Genomic DNA, 9,749 nt, shown 5'->3' with positions numbered 1-9,749 from the left:
GCTCTTTCTGCAGAACCACTCCGTGCCTATGTGGGATGGGGAGGGAGCGCAGGGGGCACCGGGAAACAGCCCCCAAGAGGTGCAAAAGCCCCGCCGAGCCCCAGATCCGAGCCGGCGAGCCCCGAGGGGAACCCAGCCACCCCCAGGCCCGAGTCACCACCAGCGGGGCAGCAATGGTGGGAGGGGGAACAGGAACAGGAACGACTCCCCTGTCCCCTGCCCCAGGGGAAGCAGCCCTTCGGTGGGGAAGCCAGGACAGACAGGTCCCTGCAGGACTCACGGACACGGCCCCACGCAGAAAGCAGCACGCAGCCCCTGGGACAAGGAGAGACCTTGGGGGCCGGGGGGGACACGGACACACACGACAACAAGGGCTGCAAGGCCTTCGTCTTGAACCCCACCAGCGTCCCCTCCAGCGGGGACAGGGCTCGCTGCAAAGCCCTTCAAAGCCTCAAGACAATCACACCCTTCCTCGGGTCCCACCGCGCTCAGCCCCGCAGCCCAGCTTTGCCTCACCGACACAGCAAAATAACCCCAAATCACCCCAAGAATGGCGAGGGAGGGAGCTGGGGGCCAGGCAGGGGCCCTCCTCCCCTTCTCTGGCTGCACCTTGGGCAGCCGCAAGACGGGGAAGGGGGGAAGACAATGCATCTCTAAAGTCTCAGCACCGGCCAGCAAGTGCCCGGAAAGCTCATCTCTCCTTATTGCCCATTTCCCATCCCAGCTCCACAACCCAGGAGCAAGGCAGCCCACGGCACCTCCGAGAAGCAGCCTCACCTTGCCGGGTCTGCCTTGCAGAAGGTGCAGGGTGAGGTCCCCCAGCACCGGGGGGCTGGGGGGGCTGAGCCCCTTCCTTCGGGCAGTCCCAGAGGTGCCGTGAGCCACTCCGGACCCCGGGCAGGCGCAGTCCCGTCGGCATCAGCACGGCACAGCTCCCGGTGCCGCTGCTGCTCAGCGTCTCGCCCCGCACACCGACTCGCCCCAAGCACTGGCCTTGCCCCAAAACTGGCCCCTGGAGCCGCTGCACCGCCACCGCCCGCAGCTCTCGGGGGGCCACCGAGAGTCCTTCTGCTCGAGAGGAGGAGGAGGAAAAAGGAAAGAAAAGAAAAGGAGAAGCCCCAAACCCAAACGTCAAGGAGCCTCAGTGCCGGAGGACGAGCTCTCCTCTCCCAAAGCAGCCTGGGGGAGCCACCGGCAGAAGAGCTGAAGCCAGCCCTGGGCTGGCTTTGAGGCAACCAACTGTTCACCGCTTCCCCAGCCACCCTCCCGGGTTGGAGAACTGCCGCAGCCCATGGAAGGCAGAGAGCTCTGCACCACCAGCGAGTGCTTTGCTTTGCAGGGACACAGACAGCCTGAGCAGAGCCTGGACCTCCCCGTCCACCTCACCGCAGACAGCCAGAGCACACCCAGACACCGGTCACGACCCAGACTGGACAGACCAGGGAGTCGTGTTTAAGGCGAAATTCCCTCGGCCTAAATTCCGGTGAAACGACACCAAACGACCGGTTAAAGATTGTAGTTATGACAGAAGCCAACTGAACTGGGGAGGCGTGGAAGTAGGCGGCAGGGTTTCTCACCACAGGAACTGGCATAAGACTGCTTCTGTAAACCCTGTAACCACAGACATCAATTCAGGGAATCAGTGATAGCATATTCCCATACATTCTGTACGGTATGTCTAAATACTTTGATGGTTTTAGTGTTTTGGACCAGCCGTGGAAACTGGTTGGCTGCTAGGTGACTGTAAAAGTGAGATTTGGTAAAGAATTGTTAGAAAACGTATCCTAAGGCTACGACTGAAACAACAGAAAAAAGTATAGCCGAGCCATTAACTAGTAGAGGTAGTTACTCAGAAGTTTTGCAGTTCTTTGCTCTTAGGACTAGATGTTCCTGTACGCTCGATGAGAACAATGTTGACACTGGCCACATGTGACTGAAGCTGCTTTAAGCTTCAAGAGCAAAGGACAAGAATCAAGACTTCAAGGACAGCCAACAAGAACTTCAAATGGGTCGGTGGTCGCAAAAGCAGCCCTTCGACTCAAATGGATCCTTCATTGCGCACGATCGGGTGTAGGCAGTACTAAGATAATCAGTTGCAAGCATTTTTATGTACGTGTATACTAATCTGATTCATATGCAATTAGTTATTCTAACTAACCTGTTAGTGCCGAAGCTGCGGCATGCACGCGAGGTGGAACTATCCCCCGTGCATCCAGCGCTGCAATAAAGAATGCCTGCTTTCTAAAACTCCAAAACGACTCTTAGAGAGTTCCCTCGACCGGCTTTTCGGTATCATAAGGAGATCCCTCCCGTTGAGTCACGAGGCTCCGAGCAGACCCCCTGGCTTTCTAGACTCCTCCCCAGAGAAGGGCCCAGGGGCGGCTGGATCCACTCTTAGGCTCAGACTTGGTCAACGGTTGATATCTTGAAACGGATGAGGTGCAGGGATTGTGGAAAAGGAAAGAGAGAAGAAGACAGAGGGAGAGAAAGGAAGAGAGAAAGATTTCACCGGTCCTGGTCCAGCGTTGGTTCAGTCAGCCAAGGTGTCCAGTCAGCCCAGGGGTCCAGTCCTGGTGGGCTCGCACACCCGGGGCTTCAGCTTGCGTCCTTTTATCATCCTTGCCCCTCCTTCGGGTGGCCACCCGAACTCCTCAGGTTAACGAGCAGCTTGTGAGCCTTTGGCCTTGGGGGTCGTTTGGGGAGTAACTTCTCCTTGCCTGCAGACATGGCCGTTGTTTGGTCTTTGTATCAGAACAGGGAGCTGGGCAGCCTCCAGCACGCCCTCCCCCTCCTGTTGCTGATGTCTGAGCTGATGGGCTTTTCCCCTTGGTTCCTTGCTCTGCAGGCTTTGTCTTCAAGCAGAACTTGCCCCACCACAACGTTTGAGACAGTAACTCTTTCAGTCTCTCACAACACCCAGGCATCCTCCACGTGAAGGCCACTTCCCACCCCGGCTGGCCAACGCAACGGGCTGCCTACCTTCTTGAAGGACGGCAGCAGTTTGATGCTGACGAAGCCCATCTTGTTCTTCGGGATGTGCTTCAGGAGGAAAGCATCCTTGGGCAGGTTCTCCTCAGAGAGCTAGAATTCCACCTGGGACACAATCCTCCTGACCAGCTGCGGGTCGGGGACGCAGCGGTCGCACTCCAAGAGATCAGCCCCCAAAACATCGCTCGCAGCGCAGAAGCTCCTGGCAAAGCAGCGGGGACACCGGTGTGAGCTGGTGGCCTTTGGGATGTGCAGCACCGCCCGGTCCCAGCCGCAACGGTCGGTGCAGATGGCGGAGCGTTGAGGAGCGGGGTTGCTCAGCTGCGCTCTGAAATGAAATCCAGTTTTATGTTTTCACGAGCGCGGTTGCCTTCACGCCCCCGGCGTCGGTCCCTGCCGCGAGTGTACAATCTGGCAGCCAGGGGTGCCTCGCGAACAGAGAGCAATCTCCTTCGTTAACAGGATACAGGCCGGGAGAGATCTTGGGCCTCCGGTTCACGGCGGTTGGCCCGACTCCCCCAGGCCACACACCGTTCCCACAGCGGGAGCGAGAGGCCTGCGTTCCTGCCGAGGGTGTCCTTGGGAGCGCCAAATCCTCCAAGTACCAGGAGGGGATGGACTAACCCCATCCCTGCGGAGCACCAACAGCCCCAGCCTCTCCTCATCGGACGTTGTGCAGAATCCAGGCCTTTTCTGGGAGCACGCGGCGGCGGGTACTGTCTCCTCCTGGGTGTCACGCACCCAGGGCAAGCGCGGCCCCCTCCGAGGGGGATCCAGAGCTGCTGCTTCTCCGACCGGGCGACTAAAAGCCCTGACAGCACTCCTGGAGCCAGGGCTGGGGGAAAGCACGCCACCGAGTGACACCGCCTGACCTTCCTTCGCGCCCTCGAGGTCCTTTCTCCTATTTCTGCGTCACTCCAGCCAATGCAGCCAACAGAAGCACGGCCAATACTCACAAATGCGTTTGCCATCTGCCAAAAGGAGGCCTCGGCTTGGTCCCCTCTCGGCTAGGCCGAATCAACTTGTTCTTTTTCCCCCACCAGGAAAACACTGTTGAAAGCCAAGAGTATTGGCACCCGCAGCCCCTGAGAGCCACCTGTAGGCCCCGGGGGCACCCCAGCCTCCCTTAACCCTTTCCCTCCCCAGGAGGAGCTGGGGAGGCTCTTGGGGGGGAGGGGGGGGGCGCGGAACACAGGGAGCCCCCGCGTTCCTTCCCGGGAGACGCCAAAGAGTCCTTAGTAGCCAACAGCCGGAAGGGACCATGGCGCAGCCACCACGGCAGCTCCCACCGCGTGGGCCCTGGGGCCCCCCGGCGCCCCAGCGTTTTCAGACTTTTGTACTCCCCGAAACCTTCTACCCTCGAGGTAGGGACCGGCCCTGAGCCCGGGGACGCTCTTGGGGGCAAGAGCGCAGCTCACCGCCGGCCATGGCTCCTCTCTCTCTCTCGTAGGCTCAGCCAACCTGTACCATCTGCCCGGGCAGGAGCAGCCCTTCCCTGCAGCCTGGGCACCCCTGCCAGCGGTGGCACCCCAGGCCCCCCAGGCACCACCAGCAGGTATGGCACCCCAGTCTGCTCTGGCACCTTCGCCATCCCCGTCACACCCGTCCCCCCCGCCGTTTTCGCACGGGCGTTCAGCAAGCCCGCGGGAGCACCCTTGCCCTCGCCTGGGTGACGCGTGCCCACTCAGGCCAATCTGCAGAGAACTTCCCAAATATCTCTGGGAATTTCTCTCCCGTTTCACCTCCTAGAAGGGAGTCTCCTCCCCAAAGTGCAACCCCGTCCCACCGGCACAGCAGCTCCCCACGCGCCTGGCGCAGAGCTGGGGGATGTCGGCCGTGGGGGATGGCTCGGTGGGTGCCCCCGGAGAGTTCCCCCAGCCCAGCACGGCTCCCTCTCACCCACACAGGTCTGCAGATGGCTCCGTGTGGCTGCCTCTTCGACCCCCGGGTGTTCCACATCCAGTGGACAGTCGCCGACCTGCCTCCACCGGCCGGTGCCATGCTCGGCCAAGGCACCGCTTCCCTGCCAGAGGCTGCCCTGGGGGGGCCCTGGGGCTGCGGAGCAGCCCCGGGGACCCCCCAGGGCCAGCCACAGTACCTTGCCCCCTACCAACATCAGGCAAGAGCGGTGGCCCCGGCCCCTACGGCGCTGCCGATGCCCATGCCCACCTACCGGCACATCCAGGGGCAGTTGCTGATGATGGACACCTCCAGCATGGCCACCCCTGCAGGGGCACCCCCGGGCAGTGACGTCCCCCTGGGCAGCGACGTCCCCCCCAGACCCTCCGCTGCCCCCCCCAACCAAGACCTTGGGGACACTGCAGGAGATCTCGAAGTGTCTGAGGAGATGCTTCTGCAGGAGGCCCTCAGACTCTTCGGGTGCTCCACGGACGCAGTGGGGGCCAGCCAGGGTGGGGCCAGCCAGGGTGGTCCCAGCAGCAGCCCCGTGCCTGGGCACCCCAGGGGCACCAGCGGAGAGGGGACAGGGGTGGCCCCAGCCTGCCCAGTGCTGCCGACATGCAGCCCCGGCAACCAGCACATCGAGGGGCAGTCGGAGAAGATCGACGCCACCGGCACGGCCACCCCTGCGGGGGCACCCCTGGGCAGCGACGTCCCCCCGGTCAGCGACGTCCCCCCCAGCCCCTGCGCTGCCCCTCACGCCCAAGCCCTGGGGGACATCGCAGAACACCTCGCGGTGCCTGACGGGGAGCTTCTTGAAGAGGCCCTCGGGCTCCTTGGGTGCTCCCTGGACACGGTGGGGGCCAGCCGGGACGGTCCCAGCAGCAGCCCCGTGCCTGGGGACACCGAGGGCACCGGCGCAGCCACCCCCGACTGGGACTTCAGCCCCTGGTCGCTGCCGGATGAGCTGCTCACCCTCGACTCCCGCATCCCCGAGCTCAGCGACACCGCGCTGAGCCTCGACATATTCCACAGCGTCGGGATGGAGCCCCAGGAGCCACGGGGGGATGCGGGGATGGACCTGCCACCATCCCCGTCTGCCGCGGCAGAGCAGCCGAGGAAGAGGCAGGCGCAGAGCTCCTTGCCAATGCCACCCAGCAAGCGCAGGGCTCTGGCAGACGACATGGGGGTGTGAGGGGGGATCAGACGGGGGCGAGATGGAGATGGGGGGAGTGGGAGGGGGGAGGGGGGGATCAGACAGGGGTGAGATGGAGATGGGGGGACTGGGGGGTGGGAGGGGAGGGGGGTGGATTGGTTGGGGGGGGTTGAGGGGGTGGGTGGGAGGCGGGTGGGGGGTAGGGAGGGTTTAGAGCAGCTTTGTTGGGACCTTTTCTGTTGTCTTTTCCATTAAAAGCTCTTTCTGCAGAACCACTCCGTGCCTATGTGGGATGGGGAGGGAGCGCAGGGGGCACCGGGAAACAGCCCCCAAGAGGTGCAAAAGCCCCGCCGAGCCCCAGATCCGAGCCGGCGAGCCCCGAGGGGAACCCAGCCACCCCCAGGCCCGAGTCACCACCAGCGGGGCAGCAATGGTGGGAGGGGGAACAGGAACAGGAACGACTCCCCTGTCCCCTGCCCCAGGGGAAGCAGCCCTTCGGTGGGGAAGCCAGGACAGACAGGTCCCTGCAGGACTCACGGACACGGCCCCACGCAGAAAGCAGCACGCAGCCCCTGGGACAAGGAGAGACCTTGGGGGCCGGGGGGGACACGGACACACACGACAACAAGGGCTGCAAGGCCTTCGTCTTGAACCCCACCAGCGTCCCCTCCAGCGGGGACAGGGCTCGCTGCAAAGCCCTTCAAAGCCTCAAGACAATCACACCCTTCCTCGGGTCCCACCGCGCTCAGCCCCGCAGCCCAGCTTTGCCTCACCGACACAGCAAAATAACCCCAAATCACCCCAAGAATGGCGAGGGAGGGAGCTGGGGGCCAGGCAGGGGCCCTCCTCCCCTTCTCTGGCTGCACCTTGGGCAGCCGCAAGACGGGGAAGGGGGGAAGACAATGCATCTCTAAAGTCTCAGCACCGGCCAGCAAGTGCCCGGAAAGCTCATCTCTCCTTATTGCCCATTTCCCATCCCAGCTCCACAACCCAGGAGCAAGGCAGCCCACGGCACCTCCGAGAAGCAGCCTCACCTTGCCGGGTCTGCCTTGCAGAAGGTGCAGGGTGAGGTCCCCCAGCACCGGGGGGCTGGGGGGGCTGAGCCCCTTCCTTCGGGCAGTCCCAGAGGTGCCGTGAGCCACTCCGGACCCCGGGCAGGCGCAGTCCCGTCGGCATCAGCACGGCACAGCTCCCGGTGCCGCTGCTGCTCAGCGTCTCGCCCCGCACACCGACTCGCCCCAAGCACTGGCCTTGCCCCAAAACTGGCCCCTGGAGCCGCTGCACCGCCACCGCCCGCAGCTCTCGGGGGGCCACCGAGAGTCCTTCTGCTCGAGAGGAGGAGGAGGAAAAAGGAAAGAAAAGAAAAGGAGAAGCCCCAAACCCAAACGTCAAGGAGCCTCAGTGCCGGAGGACGAGCTCTCCTCTCCCAAAGCAGCCTGGGGGAGCCACCGGCAGAAGAGCTGAAGCCAGCCCTGGGCTGGCTTTGAGGCAACCAACTGTTCACCGCTTCCCCAGCCACCCTCCCGGGTTGGAGAACTGCCGCAGCCCATGGAAGGCAGAGAGCTCTGCACCACCAGCGAGTGCTTTGCTTTGCAGGGACACAGACAGCCTGAGCAGAGCCTGGACCTCCCCGTCCACCTCACCGCAGACAGCCAGAGCACACCCAGACACCGGTCACGACCCAGACTGGACAGACCAGGGAGTCGTGTTTAAGGCGAAATTCCCTCGGCCTAAATTCCGGTGAAACGACACCAAACGACCGGTTAAAGATTGTAGTTATGACAGAAGCCAACTGAACTGGGGAGGCGTGGAAGTAGGCGGCAGGGTTTCTCACCACAGGAACTGGCATAAGACTGCTTCTGTAAACCCTGTAACCACAGACATCAATTCAGGGAATCAGTGATAGCATATTCCCATACATTCTGTACGGTATGTCTAAATACTTTGATGGTTTTAGTGTTTTGGACCAGCCGTGGAAACTGGTTGGCTGCTAGGTGACTGTAAAAGTGAGATTTGGTAAAGAATTGTTAGAAAACGTATCCTAAGGCTACGACTGAAACAACAGAAAAAAGTATAGCCGAGCCATTAACTAGTAGAGGTAGTTACTCAGAAGTTTTGCAGTTCTTTGCTCTTAGGACTAGATGTTCCTGTACGCTCGATGAGAACAATGTTGACACTGGCCACATGTGACTGAAGCTGCTTTAAGCTTCAAGAGCAAAGGACAAGAATCAAGACTTCAAGGACAGCCAACAAGAACTTCAAATGGGTCGGTGGTCGCAAAAGCAGCCCTTCGACTCAAATGGATCCTTCATTGCGCACGATCGGGTGTAGGCAGTACTAAGATAATCAGTTGCAAGCATTTTTATGTACGTGTATACTAATCTGATTCATATGCAATTAGTTATTCTAACTAACCTGTTAGTGCCGAAGCTGCGGCATGCACGCGAGGTGGAACTATCCCCCGTGCATCCAGCGCTGCAATAAAGAATGCCTGCTTTCTAAAACTCCAAAACGACTCTTAGAGAGTTCCCTCGACCGGCTTTTCGGTATCATAAGGAGATCCCTCCCGTTGAGTCACGAGGCTCCGAGCAGACCCCCTGGCTTTCTAGACTCCTCCTCAGAGAAGGGCCCAGGGGCGGCTGGATCCACTCTTAGGCTCAGACTTGGTCAACGGTTGATATCTTGAAACGGATGAGGTGCAGGGATTGTGGAAAAGGAAAGAGAGAAGAAGACAGAGGGAGAGAAAGGAAGAGAGAAAGATTTCACCGGTCCTGGTCCAGCGTTGGTTCAGTCAGCCAAGGTGTCCAGTCAGCCCAGGGGTCCAGTCCTGGTGGGCTCGCACACCCGGGGCTTCAGCTTGCGTCCTTTTATCATCCTTGCCCCTCCTTCGGGTGGCCACCCGAACTCCTCAGGTTAACGAGCAGCTTGTGAGCCTTTGGCCTTGGGGGTCGTTTGGGGAGTAACTTCTCCTTGCCTGCAGACATGGCCGTTGTTTGGTCTTTGTATCAGAACAGGGAGCTGGGCAGCCTCCAGCACGCCCTCCCCCTCCTGTTGCTGATGTCTGAGCTGATGGGCTTTTCCCCTTGGTTCCTTGCTCTGCAGGCTTTGTCTTCAAGCAGAACTTGCCCCACCACAACGTTTGAGACAGTAACTCTTTCAGTCTCTCACAACACCCAGGCATCCTCCACGTGAAGGCCACTTCCCACCCCGGCTGGCCAACGCAACGGGCTGCCTACCTTCTTGAAGGACGGCAGCAGTTTGATGCTGACGAAGCCCATCTTGTTCTTCGGGATGTGCTTCAGGAGGAAAGCATCCTTGGGCAGGTTCTCCTCAGAGAGCTAGAATTCCACCTGGGACACAATCCTCCTGACCAGCTGCGGGTCGGGGACGCAGCGGTCGCACTCCAAGAGATCAGCCCCCAAAACATCGCTCGCAGCGCAGAAGCTCCTGGCAAAGCAGCGGGGACACCGGTGTGAGCTGGTGGCCTTTGGGATGTGCAGCACCGCCCGGTCCCAGCCGCAACGGTCGGTGCAGATGGCGGAGCGTTGAGGAGCGGGGTTGCTCAGCTGCGCTCTGAAATGAAATCCAGTTTTATGTTTTCACGAGCGCGGTTGCCTTCACGCCCCCGGCGTCGGTCCCTGCCGCGAGTGTACAATCTGGCAGCCAGGGGTGCCTCGCGAACAGAGAGCAATCTCCTTCGTTAACA

Source organism: Buteo buteo, unplaced genomic scaffold (genome assembly GCF_964188355.1).
Source record: "Buteo buteo unplaced genomic scaffold, bButBut1.hap1.1 HAP1_SCAFFOLD_164, whole genome shotgun sequence".
NCBI lineage: Eukaryota > Metazoa > Chordata > Aves > Accipitriformes > Accipitridae > Buteo > Buteo buteo.
The sequence above is the reverse complement of the archived record's forward strand: the minus strand, read 5'-3'. Positions refer to the sequence as shown.